This window comes from Macaca fascicularis, chromosome X, assembly GCF_037993035.2.
Source record: "Macaca fascicularis isolate 582-1 chromosome X, T2T-MFA8v1.1".
Lineage (NCBI taxonomy): Eukaryota > Metazoa > Chordata > Mammalia > Primates > Cercopithecidae > Macaca > Macaca fascicularis.
Genome location: NC_088395.1, coordinates 95,825,753 through 95,842,388, shown reverse-complemented (window position 1 = coordinate 95,842,388; position 16,636 = coordinate 95,825,753).

Here is a 16,636-nt window from a genome sequence, read left to right as displayed (position 1 = left end):
AGTGGCAGATGACAACAGAAGTTAAAAGTCACAGTGCAGGTGAGCATGACTAATTCCTGCCGATTAAGCCAAGCCTCCCATTTCATGGATAAAGTTCATGCTAGTGTCCATGGTATTAATGAGCTCTAGGGAACTTGAAGACTACTGACAGCAGAGGGAAAAGGCAACACGTGGGTAAGAGTGTATGATCCCACTGCTTAGACACCCTATTAGTGTGGGTGAAAGCCACTTTGAAACCCATGGCAGCACCCTGTCGAGATCACCAAGACTCAGGGATATGAGGATGGAAGAAGGAAAGAAGATGCTATTCCTTTTCTCCCTCATGTATCATGGGTATTCGCTAGGAAGACAACAGAACCAGGGATGCCTGGCTCCCCTCTTTCTATTTGAGTAGTCAATCCATTTTCAGTCTATACCACTTTCAAATGCATCCTGAACCCCTTTGACTCCTTTGAAAAAAAATGCCTTCTTTTTTCCTTTTTCCTTTTCTGTCCTCTCTTTACAGATGGGTAATTTTGTCCCCATGCTACAAGATACTCCCCTTAGATGAATCCTCAAAACTGGGAAAAGTTAATTTACCAAACCTTAAACTAGTTGGCTTAGAATTGAGTTTTGGGGAAGGGAACCCAGAATCCTGACCGGCCAGCAGGCCAGTTTTGTGAAAAAAACAAGTCAGACTTTTGGCCTCTCTCTCCCTGTGCAAAACAGTAAAAAGAATGATAAGGACCACTGTTTATATCCTCTGTAAAGTTTCCATTAATGAAGGAGGATTTATGAGGTTGGTCTTAAGCGGTAGTGAATCTGGTTTATTTTGTGCTATAAATTTGTCTTTCTGTGTCATTCTGTCATTGAGAGGGGTATCTTAGGATACAACACAGGCTAAGGACCCCATAAGCTTGCTGCTCAAAATGACCCAGCAAGCTGGTCAGCAACAAACTTTGCCACAGTTCAACGAACAAACAAACTGGATGAAGTCTCCATCTTGTTTTATGTCCTGAGGAACCTGACCTTGTAATCACATGGTGGTACTTCTTCTTGGTGTAAGTCTTCCAGGGAACAGGAATTTTGGGGTTCTTGGCATAGTTCTCTCTAAAAATTATTGAGTAGTTAAAAGCCTTTGCAAGCCCAAAATTACCTACTCTAGACTCCTTCTTGGAAGGGGAATGAAGACCGCCCAGTGCTATAGCTCAGTAGCTAAGGCTTTGTTCTTTCACAGTTGATGGCCCAAGTTCAATTCTCGGCATGGGTAAGGAGTCCTTTCTGATTTGATATCTGTGTGAGATTTACCATTTGTTGATTCTCCTCCCCGCCATGAACCATCTTGAATTTTCCTTCCTCTGGGCACCTGGAAGACTATCTTTGGTAGAGTTCAAAAGCCAGAAATATTGGCCACTTTGCATGTCTAAAGTCAGGTAATAAGTGATTTAAAAGGACTTAAAGAGAGTTTGGCTTAATTAAAAGTGGATATTCAAGTTATAGGCATGTCTAAAAGACCTTTATGTTTGTTTCTCTTCTTGGATCTTGTTTTGCTGGAAAGAGGTTTTTTTCTCAATTGACTGAATTACTTTTCTCCACTTTGTGTTGCTATTCATGTTGCTATTCATAATGCACACATAAGATAACTTCTGATGACCTAGGAATCCCTGGAAAAAACAGAAAAGGCACCATGGATTCCACTTTGGGGGAAACCTGTTTTCCTCAGGGAAGCACAGGAATTGGTTGAAAGCAGATATGTTACTCTCAAAATCTGTTTTTGTCTTTTAGCTATACCTGTTTATTGGGCCCTAGAAACTGCATGTTTTCCTAGCCTTGCTCTTAAAGGGTTCCACGTGTATGCCAATAATCCAATTAGGAGATTGGCAAACACAAAATCTTGTAACTACTGGATCTTATTCTGTCTGTCTGTGTAGTTACATATGTGTTGTGTGTTATGTCTATAAAAAAGAGCTCTAATTAATTGGCTTAAAGCAAATGAAGCACTTAGATCAACTATTTTCTGAAGGAAAGGTGAAAGCTGTAATACCTTTTAGTTCACGTAAGTTTAATCTTTGAGAAATAAAAACAGTCTTAAAGATTATCGGTAAAATGCAAATGTCAGTAAAATAAAAAATGTGATCTAACTTATGCAGGTCAGATACTAAGTTTGCTAAGTGTTTTATGGTTGCAAACTGCTTCTTTGGCATTGATAACTGTTTGACTTGCCTGCTTTACAACTTGGTAAGACCTGGAGACATATGGAATTAACCACACCCTTAACTAGGCTGATAGGATTCAAATTTTATTGGCACCTAGTGCATAATTAAAACAACTTACCAGATTTTTCATTAAAGTTAAAAATTGCTGAGTGTTAACATTATAATATGTAACTGAAACCACTGAAAATGGATTTACATGGAAGGTATGTAAGGACAGTAAAATGTTTTTTTTTTTTTTTTTTTTTTTTTTTTTTTAGTAAAAAATTATAAGAAGGTATAGAAATGTAAATTTTTGCCTAGGATTAAAGGATTGTTTTGAATTAGATGAGATAAAACTGAAGGTTTAAACAAGTTGTGGAAGGATTGTAAAAACTAATCTTAGAAAAGAAATTCTATGTGTGAACATATTAGCTAAATTCAAAAGGGTATTATATTATTTTTCTGTAAATTGTGCATTGAAATAAAAGCACAACAAGGTTCCCTTAAGGCACTAATCTGCTCTTTAGCAAAATTTGTAAAGGGTTGTAAAATGCTTATAAGAATCTTACCTCATAGTCAAACTGGTTAAGATTGGATAGAATCGTCTATAATGTTTTATTTAAAAAATTGGGGTTGACGTTAATAGTAAACTAATGTAAGGCTAAAATTTGACTTTCTCTCCCTTGTACAGGATTTTCATGCAATAGTAAATAATAATGAAAAAATTCCATTTGCCTTGCAGATAAACTGCCAAGACAAAGAGAAGAAAGGAGACAAATTGTTTGTAAAGCTGTTTTCCCTCTTAATGAGTAAAGGTTTTTGCCTCGTTTTACAATTTTTGAGTCATCCTTTTGGGGAAATAACTAATTTATGGTAATCTGGAATTCTATTTCATAACATTAAGTGTTTTAAAACTATAACATTTAATAGTCTTCTCAAAATCAAATTTTAGCTTCAGGGTTGTCTTTCCTGACCCCTGGCTTTTGGACGCTACAGAGGGCTCTTGTAGCATCCAAAAGAGAGGTAAACAGAATTATTTGACATGTTTAGTTATGTGAGATTACCAAAGTGATGTTTAGTCTTCTTCAGTTTACATTTTAGTGAATAATATTAACATATGTTCCAAAATTATATGGGATTTCTAAAATTCTAATGTCTGAGTATATGCTGCTATCAATCATAATTAAGGTTAAATTATTGTAAACCACAGTGATAACCAAATTTCTTGTCAATTGTGTTTTTAATTGTAGCTACCCTGGACATTGTGTTAATCACAGACAATTGTCTCTTGACAATTGTCTGAGGCGGGAGGATCACTTGAGGCCAGGATTTCGAGACCAGCCTGGCCAACGTGCAGAAACCCTGTCTCTACTAAAACTACAAACATTAGTTGGGCATGTTGGCATGCACCTGTAATTCAGCTACTATGGAGGCTGAGGAAGGAGAATAACTTGAACTGGAGAGGTGGAGGTTACAGTGAGCTGAGATCATGCCGCTGTATGATAAGTTTCAAAACTTATCACACATCTGTCATTAAATTCTAGACTCGGTTGGTTGTTTTTAAGTTTTTTGCCCACACTTTGAACTACCCACTACCCCTGCTTATTTTCATGGATCAACCAGTGATCTCTAGCTGCAGCTCAGAAGAAACAGAAGGGATGCGTAATGTCAAAGTCTGGATTAATATTCTAGTTCTGGGCAATAATCCTACAAACCCGGCAAGGTGATAGGAGTAAATAGGCTGTCCATAACCCGGAGGTTTCTTTATACGGGAAAATAAGAACAAGCGTGCTAATCAAAGCCAAGTCCCACACACCCAAATCTTGGCAGGCATAACTATAGCCACCAGCTATCTGCGCGTGCCGTCAGTCTTGGGATTTTTGAGCTGTCCTTACCCACCCCTTTTTGTTTCGTTTTGATACATGTATTCTAATAACCCGGGTTGTCTCTTCTCACCTTCAGGCCATCAAACTCTAAATGGTCATGCAAACAATGCCTCAGATGATGGCCCTTTTTACTGGGGACCCTTAGATAGGCCTCTGAGGAAATCTAACTGCTATCTTCCCAAAACAGCGCCCCCTGTCAGCAGGAAGCAGTTAAGATCAGTCTTCACCCCTATTCGAACACAGTTAGATGTACCTCTTTAGAAGCGTGAATGATAGAGGGAGGAAGCTGACAAATGCCTAGCAAATAGTGTAGGGCTCCCAAAGAACCTCCAACCTGCCCAAATAATTGCACACAGGGGGGTTGCCTAAATATGCCTACAGTCAAAAATTCCATCCCTTAACACATGCACAGTAATGGAAATAAATGAATGTGGAGTGGCTCAGACTAAGGGTCGGCATGCTCCGTGGGAGAATAGGGTCAAACCCCCAGGAATTTGTACCTTTTGTAGGCAAGGAACCTTCCCTTTGCAACTCATGTGTGGTAGCTTTGTATTCAAATTTGTGAGGTGGAGTCCTGTGAGCAGGACACCTCTCTTTACTGAGTGCTTTCCTTTCACTTAATAAATTCTGCCCTCCCCACCTTTTTGTCCGTGTGCCTACTTCTTCCTGGTCATGAGACAAGATCCCAGATTAAGGTTAGCTAAGGAGCAGAAAATCCTGCATCAGTATATACTGTACAGTGATTTTCAGTCATCAGCATGCATCAGAACCCCCTGTGTCCCATCCTCAGAGACTGAGTGATGGGGCCCAAGAATTTGCATTTCTGACATTTTCCTAGGTGATGCTGATGCTGCTGGTCTATGAACAACATTTTGGCAACCACTCATCTATGTCACTGATTTCCAAATTTAAACACTAAACCTGTTTACATCAGAATAATTCAACAGCTGAGAAAAAATAAATTTCTTGTTTCCAGACCTAAAAGAAACTGATTCAGCATGTCTTCAGAGGAATGCAGAATGCTATTATTTCCTAAACCATTGTTTTCCTGATTCTGATAATCAGTTAAGTTTAAGTGTTTTCCTTTTTATTATTTTCAGTCACCTGGTCTGTAGACTTCCTATATAGAGGCACATAGAATCAATGTGTCTTCTCATATATTTTTGCAATTATATAGGGAGAAATAAAGTATAATGAAAATCAGGTAGAATAAATTTGATCATTTGAAAACCTGTAGGGAAACTTTATTATAAAATTTGCTTCTGGAATCACATGAAAGCAAAGGATGCTGTGGGTGAGTTTCCACACAGATAGAAACTAAATGAAGAGCTTTATATCATTGATCAAATTAATTTAAAAACAATTGGTAGCTTATTTACTTTTCAAATAAAAGGAAGACAAAGGCAGATAGTGTGATGTTAGATTTAAAGATGTCACAGAGAAAATACCAGAGATAGTTCAGAATGATTACAATATTCTGATGATAATAGAAAACCAGAATAGCGAAACCCTATTAGAAATTGCTTCCCTATACAATGGATTTAGTGGATCAAGGTATTTCCCATGCATACAGAGGTATAATTCATCTTTCTCACACCTATATGGAGAATCTTCTACAAAGAATAAAGTAAAGCAATCATAAACCTTTGTGATAGATGAAGTTTCTTTAAATCATTTTTAAAGGCCTTGTTAGGTTTTCTATTTAAGCTTATTTTAAAGCAGGGTTCTTTTAAAATGAAAGACTTTTGATACCTTCTAAGAAGGCAGTTTTCAAAGAGTAACTAGTTTTTAAGGTAATTTTTTTTACAGCTAATAAGCGTGCTATTATATTTAAATTTTAAGAACCTTTTAGAAAAATAATTAATTAATGATATGAGGAGAAAAAAACATGTTTATCATTTTTAAAAAGTGGGAAATGGCTCCCCTCAGATTAGGGGCACAATCATAAATGACTTGTGCTTGATGTTTACAAAATAACACTTTTTGTTGCTTTGTTTTCCCTCTTTCTATCATTTTCTGTCTCTCTCTCACCATAACACACACACACACACACACACACACACACACACACACACACACACGATTTAATTACAATGCTAGAAAGATAAACTAAGACCATCCATTGAATTACCTCAGGTAGTTCAAACTGATCTAATAATCAAACAAGTCTAATAATCAATTCTAGCTATAAAATCACTATTAAATAAATTGGAGCTGATAATAGTAATGAATTCAGGCTCTATCTGGGTAGTACACTTTATAAGAGTGATCTATAAAAAAATTTACCTTTTGGTTTAATTTTTAAGCTCAGTTGTCTTAATAAGCCTTATATTTGCATTAAACATAGCTACACACTTTAAAAATAATCTCATGAAATAAATCAAAGCCATTATATAAGTAAAACAGTAAAATTATATTCAATTATTTACTTGTAAGTGTTTAACAGTTTCTGGAAAAGAAGCATATGTATATTATATATATATAATTTTACTAATATAAAAGATACATAGCACACAATGCAAAGTAATAAAGGAAAAAAACTATTGTACATTCATATCACCAATTGATTATTACAGAATGTTTTTGAAATTTTTGTTGAACTCTTGTTGCCATATCCTACTTTGGTATACTTGACAAATGAGTGTACTTTTGCCATGAATGTTGGTTGACATTACTGTTTAGGTTAATGAATGAGACAACAATGAAACAATAAAGGTGTATGTTGGAACTTCACTCATTCATCAGTGACACGAACAGTTTTATCACAGAATTGGATAATGGTTTATTTAAAGGGGAAAAGTTTTCCTTTTGCCTTCTAAAGGTTTATTGAATATTAACTGATAATAGGCAGATTAACAAGAAAAAGGTATGCAAATTTATTTAATATGCATAAACATAGGATAATTTCAGAAAAAAATGATTACCCAATAATCCAATGATGCCCAAATGCGTATACACAATGCTACATAGGGGAAAGGGAGGTGGGGAAAAGGAGAATTGTTTGAACCTGGCAGGTGGAAGTTGCAGTGAGCTGAGATTGCACCAGGGCACTCCAACCTGGGATGACAGAGTGAGAGTCTGTCAAAAAAAAACAAAAAAAACAAAACAAAAAAAACGAAATGGGTAGCTGTGGAGACAATAGAGTTAGTAGCTGAGTGGCAAAGTATCCAGTTAAGCCAGTCTCTCATTCCTAGGCATAAGTGAGTCCAATGAAATCAGTGTGTCTCATTTTAGAAGATGGCATTGCAGATGGTCTCTGAAAGCTAGGCCACTACATGGTCTAGGCAAACAGGTTTTAATAAGAGACATTTCTATGGAACTGAATGTAAAACAAAGAGTAATATTTGGAGTAGTCTATTAAGTAGTTTCTGTGTCTAGTAGTGGAGAAAATGTCTAGATTTTGCATTTGAGGTTCATTTTCAGTTGGAACAGAAACAGGCAGTGTCTAGCTGAAAGATTTTTTTAGTTTGCAGTTTACGTGTTATTAAGTTTGTCCAAATATAAGCTGTTGTGGTGATTTTTCTTCAAATCCAAGTTGTGTTGCTTTGGCTTGTAGGGCCTCAGGATAAAGGCAGTTTTAATTTCTAGTGATTCCAAATAAGAAAAATAGGTAAATAGGGCCGGGCATGGTGGCTCATGCTTGTAATCCCAGCACTTTGGGAGGCTGAGGTGGGCAGATCACAAGGTCAGGAGTTTGAGACCAGCCTGGCCAATATGATGAAACTCTGTCTCTCCTAAAAATATAAAAATTAGCTGGGTGTGGTGGTGGGCACCTGTAGTCCCAACTACTCGGGAGGCTGAGGCAGGAGAATTGCTTGAACCCAGGAGGCAGAGGTTGCAGTGAGCAGAGATAATGCTACTGCACTCCAGTCTGGGTGACAGAGAGAGACTCCATTTCAGAAAAAAAAAAAAAAAGAAGAAGAAGAAGAGTAGGCAAATAATTGAAAACCTTGGTTTAGATTCTCAAAGAAGACAGGAAATAATTAAGTCATTCAACATTCAGTCCAAATTGCAGGTAAATAATAAAACCTAAAAAACAATGACATAGAACCTAATAATGGCTGCATTATAGGTTTTGTCTAAAACATTTTTTTCTCTAAATCTCCCATAATTTAACCAAAGATAGTCACAGTCAGAATGGCGTGTTTGCTAAATGAGTTTCATTTTTGGACTGATTATGTAAGTTTAGCAAGATTGGTGATTGATAATATATGCTCTTTTTAAAGTTAGCTTTGTTGGGAGGTTTTCATAAGAAACCTCAGACTACACTTTTGGAAAAGCCACTTGAGGCTAATAAGCCAAAGCAAAAATTCAACGTCACTGTGCATGTATTATTTGTATCAGTTGGTTGAATATCTCTTTTCTTGAGGTCTGCAAATAACTTAAAATCCTGTGCATGTCAAAACTAACATTCTTCACTTACTGAAAGGCCAGCAACCCTATCTAGACAAAATGCCAGACCAGGTTTTCCAAAGGTTTCAACTGGCTTCATAAACCCAACCTCAGTTTCTGAAAGCCAACTGGTCGTATATGAAATATAACATTCTAGTCAAAGCCTTGGTAGTACCACCAGTGTCCCCAATTGTCCTGTTATAAAGAGAAGATATTTTTGAACTTATGAAAATGATTATATTGTCATAAAATAAGAGTATTTATAGTTTTCAAATTCTGAAAGAATTAGGACAAAAGTAAATACTTCGGTTCTACTCACAAAAGTATGCTTTGTCAATTTGCTACAAGCTATATATAGTTTAAAAAATGTTTCCCTCCATTTGAAAAGCAAATCATTTAAAAAACAGCAATGTTTTCAACAAAACATTATGAAAAAATATAGTTTTTTTTTAAAAAATCAATTGAATGTATTGTAATTAATTCTTATTCTGCTTAGTGCTGGGTTAGCAATTTTATGGGTCCAGTGTTTGTTTCTTTTTTATTATAATTCTTGAAATTTAGTCAAATCCTATAAATTCAAACATGTTAGAAACCTGTGCTTATGAGAATATTAAAATTATTATTCTACAACACCTTCTAGAAAACACAATACAATTTGTAACAAGTTTTAAGAAAAATGCATCAGAATAAAGCAATTTACTATGCATAAGACTTAAAATGGGCATTCTTAAAAGCCTGATGAGAAATCATTATAACAATAACATAATCAACAAGGAAATGTGGTTATTTTTATAGCACACAACAAATTTACATCAGAGTTATCACTGATAATGTATACCAAGTACGTTAGCCAAGATTCTCCAAAGGGACAGAACCAGTATGATATATGTATATATATAAAAGGGAGTGTATTTGGGAGAGTTGGCTAACATGATTACAAGACAAAGACCCACAATAGGCTTTCTACAAGCCAGGGAAAGAGAGAAGCAAGTCAGTAGCATGGCTCTGTCCAACTCTGAAAGCCTTAAAACCAGGGAAGCCGACAGTGCAGCCCTCCGTTTGATGCCAAAGGCCCAAGTGGAAGACCACTGATCAAAGTCTCAGAGTTCAGAGCCTAAGAACCTGGAGTCTGATGTTTAAGAGCAGGAGCAGAGGAAGCAAGTGTCTGGTCGGAAAAGAGACCGAGAGTGAGAGGACTCAGCAAGCTACTTAACCCCTTTTTTCCACCTGGTTTAGTAATGCTGGAAGCTGATTGGATAGTGCCCATCCATATTGAGAGTGGTCTTCTTTCATTCCACTGACTCAAATGTCAATCTCCTCTAAACACACCTTCAGACAAGCCAAGAAACAATAACTTACCAGATATCTAGTCATCTCCTAATGCAGTCAAGTTGACACTCAATATTAGCCATTACACAAAGACTTACCAGATTTCTAGGAATCTCATGCATTTCAGATCAAATATTAATAACAAATTTATACAAATATGACTCAGAGTTAAACATCAGTTCTTATTTGATAATACTTCCCATATAATTTTAACATATTAAATAAGCCTAATTAATTTAATATGACTAACTTTTCTTTCCATGGGCCCTTTTAGATTGTCCAAAAGTTAGTTTGTGGTCAAATAGACTAAAATTAGAATTTGGAACTTGATTTTAGGAAGACTGTCAAATATATCAAAGGTTTAAAACACTTGATCAAAAGAGGATCACAGGTCACTGTAAAATAATAGTCATCCATTTAAACAAAGTGATAATTATAAGTTTTTAAAAGCAAGTAAAGAAAGCCACATAGGAAAAGCAAAACCTTAACTCTTAATATTTAATTTTTGATAACATAAAATATCACTCTCTCTTTTTGCAGTTTAATCAAAATGTGAATATTTTACCATCTTTTATTAATACTATATTCAAAATTTAGTTTAAAAAGACCAAATTTTAGTTTTGTATCAGTTGTGTTAAGGCTCATTTTTAAAATTTTTACTTTATATATTTTTTTTATATTTGTTTTTATTTCAATAGGTCTTTTGGGAACAGTTGGTATTTGGTAACATTAATAAGTTGTTTAGAGGTCATTTCTGAGATTTTGATACACACATCACCCAAGCGGTGTACACTGTACCAGTGTGTCGTCTTTTATCCCTAACCCTCTCCCATCCTTCACCCCGAATCCCCAAAGTCCATTGTATCATTCATATGCCCTTCCTTCCTCATACCTTAGCTTCAACTTATAAGTGAGAACCCACAATGTTTGGTTTTCTGTTCCTGGGTTACTTCACTTAGAATAATGGTCTCCAACTCCATCCAGGTTGATGCGAATGCCATTATTTCATTCTTTTAAGGGCTGGGTAGTATTCCATGTTATTTATATATCACATTTTCTTTATCCACTTGTTGATTGATGGGCATTTAGGCTGGTTCCATATTTTTGCAGCTGTGAATTGTGCTGCTATAAACATGCATATGCAAGTGCCTTTTTCATTTAATGACTTATTTCTCTCTTGGTGGATACTCATTAGCGGTATTGCTGGATCAAATGGTAGATCCACTTTTAGTTCTTTAAACAATCTATCTCCATAATGCTTTCTATAGTGGTTGTACTAGTTTACAATCCCACCAGCAGTGTAAAATTTTTCTCTTTTCACCACATTCAAACCAACATCTATTATTATTATTATTTTAATTATGGCCTTTCTTGCAGGAGTAAGGTGGTATCGGATTGTGGTTTTGACTTGCATTTCTCTGATAGTGATGTGGAGCATTTTTCCATATGTTTGTTGGCCATTTGTACATCTTCTTTTGATAATTGTCTCCTCATGTTTCAGCCCACTTTTTGATATAATTATTTGTTTTGTTCTGGACGATTTGAGTTCCTTGTACCTTCTGGATATTAGCCCTTTAATAGATGCATAGTTTGCAAAGATATTTTTCCCCCCTTTGTGGGCTGTCTATTTACTCCGCTGATCATTTTTTTTTTTGCTGTGCAGAAGCTTTTTAATTTAATTAAGTCCCATCTATGTATCTGTGTCTTTGTTACATTTTGTTGCATTTGCTTTTCTGTTCTTGGTCATGAAATCTTTGCCTAATCTTTGCTAAGCCAAGGATTTTTCTGATTTTATCATCTTCTAGAATATTTATGATTGCAGGTCTTTTTAAGTCTGTGATCCATCTTGAGTTGAGTTTTCGATAAGGTGAGAGATGAGGATCCAGTTTTCTTTTTCTACATGTGGTTTGCCAATTATCCCTGCACCATTTGTCGAATAGGGTGGCCATTCTTTACTGTATGTTTTTGTTTACTTTGTCAAAGTTCACTTGGCTCTAAGAATTTGGCTTTATATTTGGGTTCTCTATTGTTTTGCATTAATCTATATGTGTATTTTTATACCAATACTGTGCTGTTTTGGTGACCACAGTCTTAATAGTATAGTTTGAAGTTGGGGAAATGTGATGCCTCCAGATTTCTTCTTTTTGCTTAGTCTCACTTTGGCTATGCAGGCTGTTTTTTGGTTCCACATGAATTTCAGCATCGTCTCTTCTAGTTCTGTGAAGAATCATAATGGTGTTTTGATGACTAATTCAATGAAAATTTAATTAGTAGATTCCTTTTGGCAGTATGGTCATTTTCACAATGTTGATTCTACCAAATCATGAGCATGGGATATGTTTATGCTTGATTGTGTCATCTGTGATTTCTTTCAGCAGTGTTTTGTAATTTTCCTTGTAGAGGTCTTTCACCTCTTTGGTTAGGTATATTCCTAAGTATTTTATTTATTTATTTATTTATTTACTTATTTATTTATTTACTTATTTATTTATATTTTACAGTTATTGTAAAAGGGGTTGAGTTCTTGATCTGATTCTCAGCTTGGTCACTGTTGGTGTATAGCAGTGCTACTAATTCGTGTACATTGATTTTGTAACTTCAAACTTTACTGAATTTATTCATCAGATCTAGAAGTTTTTTGGACGAGTCTTTACTGTTTTCTAGGTTTTCTAGGTGTACAATCATATCATCAGTGAACAGCAACAATTTTACTTCCTCTTCACCGATTTAGATGCCATTTATTTATTTATTTATTTATTTATTTATTTATTTTTGATGATTGCTTTGGCTAGGATTTCCAGTACTATGTTGAAAAGAAGTGGTGAGAGCGGACATACTCATCTTGTTTCAGTTTTCACGGGGAGTGCTTTCAACATTTCCCCATTCGGTATGATATTGGCTGTGGGTTTGTCACCTTTGGCTTTTATTACCTTAAGTTACGTTCCTTCTATGCCAATTTTTCTGAGGATTTTAATCATAAAGTGATGCTAGATTTTGTCGAGTGCTTTTTCTGCATATATTGAGATGATTACGTGATTTTTATTTTTAATTATGTTTATGTGGTGTACCACATTTATTGACTTATGTATGTTAAGCCACCCCTGCATTCCTGGTATAAAACCACTTAATTGTGGTTGGTTATTTTTTGATCTGCTGTTAGATTTGGTTAGCTAGAATTTTGTTGAGGAGTTTTACATCTATGTTCACCAGGGATATTGGTCTGTAGTTTTCTTTTTTGTTATGTTATTTCCTGGTATTGGTATTTGGGTGATGCTGGCTTTATGAAATGATTTAGGCAGGATTTTCCACTCTCTCTATCTTTTGGAATAGTTTCAATAGGATTGAAATTCTTCTTTGAATGTCTGATAGAATTCAGTTGTGAATCCATCTAGTCCTGGACATTTTGTTTTGCTAATTTCTGTGCTACCATTCCAATCTCATTGTTTGTTATTGATCTGTTCTAAGTTCCTATTTCTTCCCGGTTTAATCTACGAGGGTTGTATGTTTTCAGAAAATTATCCATTTCCTCTAGGTTTTCTTGTTTGTGTGCATAAAGGTGTTCATAGTAGCCTTGAATGGTCTTTTATATTTCTGTGGTATCAGTCATTATGTCTCCTGTTTCGTTTCTAATTGACTTTATTTGGATCTTCTCTCTTCTTTTTATAGTTAATGTCGCTAATAGTCTACCAAGTTTGCTTATCTTTTTGAAGAACCATCTTTTTGTTTCATTTATCTTTTGTGTTTTTGTGTTTCAATTTCATTTAGTTCTGCTCTGATCTTTGCTATTTCTTTTATTCTGTTGGGCTTGGGTTTGATTTGTTCCTGTTCCTCTAATTCCTTGAGGTGTGACTATAGATTATCTATTTGAGCTCTTTCAGATTTTTTGATGGAGGCATTTAATGCTATGAACTTTCTTCTTAGCACCACTTTTGCTGTATCCCAGAGGTTTTGATAAGTTGTTTCACTATTGTAATTCAGTTCAAAGTTTGTTTTTTTTCTTTAATTTTCATCTCAATTTTATTGTTGACCCAACAATCACTCAGGAACAGATCATTTAATTTGTATCTGTTTGCATAGTTTTGAGGGTTTCTTTTGGAGTTTATTTCTAATTTTATTCCGCTATGGTCTGAAAGAGTACTTGATAAAATTTCTATTTTCTTAAATTTATCGAGACTTGTTTTGTGTCCTACCATAGAGTATATCTTGGAGAACGTTTTATGTGCTGATGAATAGATTGTATAATTCTGCAGTTGTTGGGTAGAATGTTGTATAAATATCTGTTAAGTCCACTTGTTCTAAGGTATAGTTTAAGTCCATTGTTTCTTTATTGACTTTCTGTCTTGTTGACCTGTCTAGGGCTGTCAGAGGAGTATTGTAGTCCCCCACTACTATTGTGTGACCATCTATGTCATTTCTTAGGTTTAGTAGTAATAGTTTTATAAATTTAGAAATTCCAGTTTTAAGTGCATATATATTTAGGATTGTGATATTTTCCTGTCGGACTAGTCCTTTTTATCATTATATACGGTCTCTCTTTGTTTCTTTTTAACTGTTTTTGCTTTAAAGTCTGTTTTGTCTGACATAACAACAGCTACTGCTGCTAGCTCTTGGTTTCATTTTGCATAAAATATCTTTTTCCACGCCTTTACCTTAAGTTTATGTGAGTCCTTATGTGTTAGGTGAATCTCTTGAAGAAAACGGATATTTGGTTGTTGAAGTCTTATCCATTCTGCCATTATATATCCTTTAATTGGAACATTTAGTCCATTTACACTAAATGTTAGTATTGAGATGTGAGGAATTATTCTATTCATCATACTTGTTTTTGCTTGAATGCCTTGTGGGGTTTTTTGTTTGTTTTTTCACTGTGTTATCCTTTTATAGGTCATGTGAGATTTACACCTTAAGCAGGTTCATTTTGGTGTATGTTGAAGATTTGTTTCAAAATTTAGAGATCCTTTTAGCAGTTTTCATAGTGCTGACTTGGTAGTGATGAATTCTCTCAGCATTTGTTTGTCTGAAAAAGACTATCTTTTCTTCATTTGTTAACCTTAGTCTTGCTGGATACAAAACTCTTGGCTGATAATGGTTTTGTTTAAGGAGGCTAAAGATAGAACCCCAATCCCTTCTAGCTTGTAGGTTTTCTGCTGAGAAATCCGCTGTTTACCTGATAGGTTTTTCTTTATAGGTTACCTGATGCTTTTGCCTCACAGCTCTTCAGATTCTTTCCTTCATCTCAATTTATATAATCTGATGACTGTGTGCCTAGGTGATGATCTTTTTGTGATGAATTTCCCAGGTGTTCTTTGAGTTTCCTCTATTTGAATGACTAGATCTTTAGCAAGATCAGGGAAGTTTTCTTCATGTAGTTTTCTGAAACTTTTAGATTTATCTTGTTTCTTGGGAACTCCAATTATTCTTACATTTGATCATTTAACATAATCCCAAAATGCTTAAAAACTTTGATCATTTTTTATTCTTTTTATTCTCTTCATCAGATTGGGTTAATTTGAAAGCCTTGTCTTTGAGTTATGAAGTTCTTTTTTCTACTTGTTTGATTCTACTGTTGAAACTTTCCAGTGCATTTTGCTGTTCTCTACGTGTGTCTTTCATTTCCAGAAGTTTTTGCTGTTTTTTATTTGTGCTATCTATTTCTCTGGGGATTTTTTGTTCCACATCTTGTATTGTTTTCTTAATTTCTTCAAGCTGGTTTTTACCTTTCTCTGGTGCCTCCTTGAGTAGCTTAATAATTGATCTCCTAAATTATTTTTTTCTGGCAATTCAGAGATTCCTTCTTGGTTTGGATCCATTGCTGGTGAGCTAGTGTGTACTTTTGGGGGTGTTGACAAATTTTGCTTTTTCATATTACCAGAATTGCTTTTCTATTTCTTTCTCATTTGGGTAGACTATGTCAGAGGAAAGATCTGGGGTTCAAGGGCTGCTGGTAAGCTTATTTTGTCCCATGGGGTGGGTGTGATCCTTTGATGTGGTGCACTCACCCTTCTCCTAAGGATGGGACTTCCTGAGAGCTGGACTGCAGTGATTGTTATTGCTCTTCTGGGTCTAGCCACCCAGCAGAGCTACTGGACTCTGGACTGGTACAGGGGAGTATCTGCAAAGAGTCCTATGGTGTGATCTGTCTTTTGGTCTCTCAGGTATGTATACCACCACCTGATCCAGCAGAAGTAGCAGGAGACTGAAGTGGACTCTGTGAGTGTCCTTGGATGTAGTTTTGTTTAGTGTGCTGTTTTTCCCCAGTGCTGGTTGTGCTAGCAGTGAAGTTGTCATGTGGACAGACTTAAGACCTCTGTTTAGCCAGAATGTTCCCTGCAGTGGAATTAGCTGTTGTCTTCTCCTTTCTTGAAGCAGGGATGGTCTTCAATGAGTTGCTGTAATGGGTTGAGTTGGTTGGCCTTTAGCCAGGAGGTGACACTTTCAAGAGAGTATTATCTGCAGTAGTACGGGAGGCATACAAGCTTGCTCTAAGGTTTCCTGGATAGATATTTGGGTTTCTCAGGTGATGGGTGGTGCCATAGAGCTCCCAAGTGATTATGTCTTTTGTCTTCAGCTACCAGGGCTAGTAGAGAAAGAACATCAGCGGGGGTAGGGTAAGGCATGTCTGAGCCCTACTCTCCTTGGGTGGGGCTTGCTTTGTCCTAGTGTTTTTTCTTTATTATAGAGTTTGCTGCAGCAAGCTACTTCTTTCATTGGGTCTGTGAATTCTTTCAATTTTCTTGATACTTTCCTGCAGTAGTGCTTGGAGCAAAAGTTCACAAAGTGAGGCTCCACACACTATTCTGTCCATCCAATTGGGAGCTACAAGTTAGTCCTGCCTCCTATCTGTCATTGATCAAG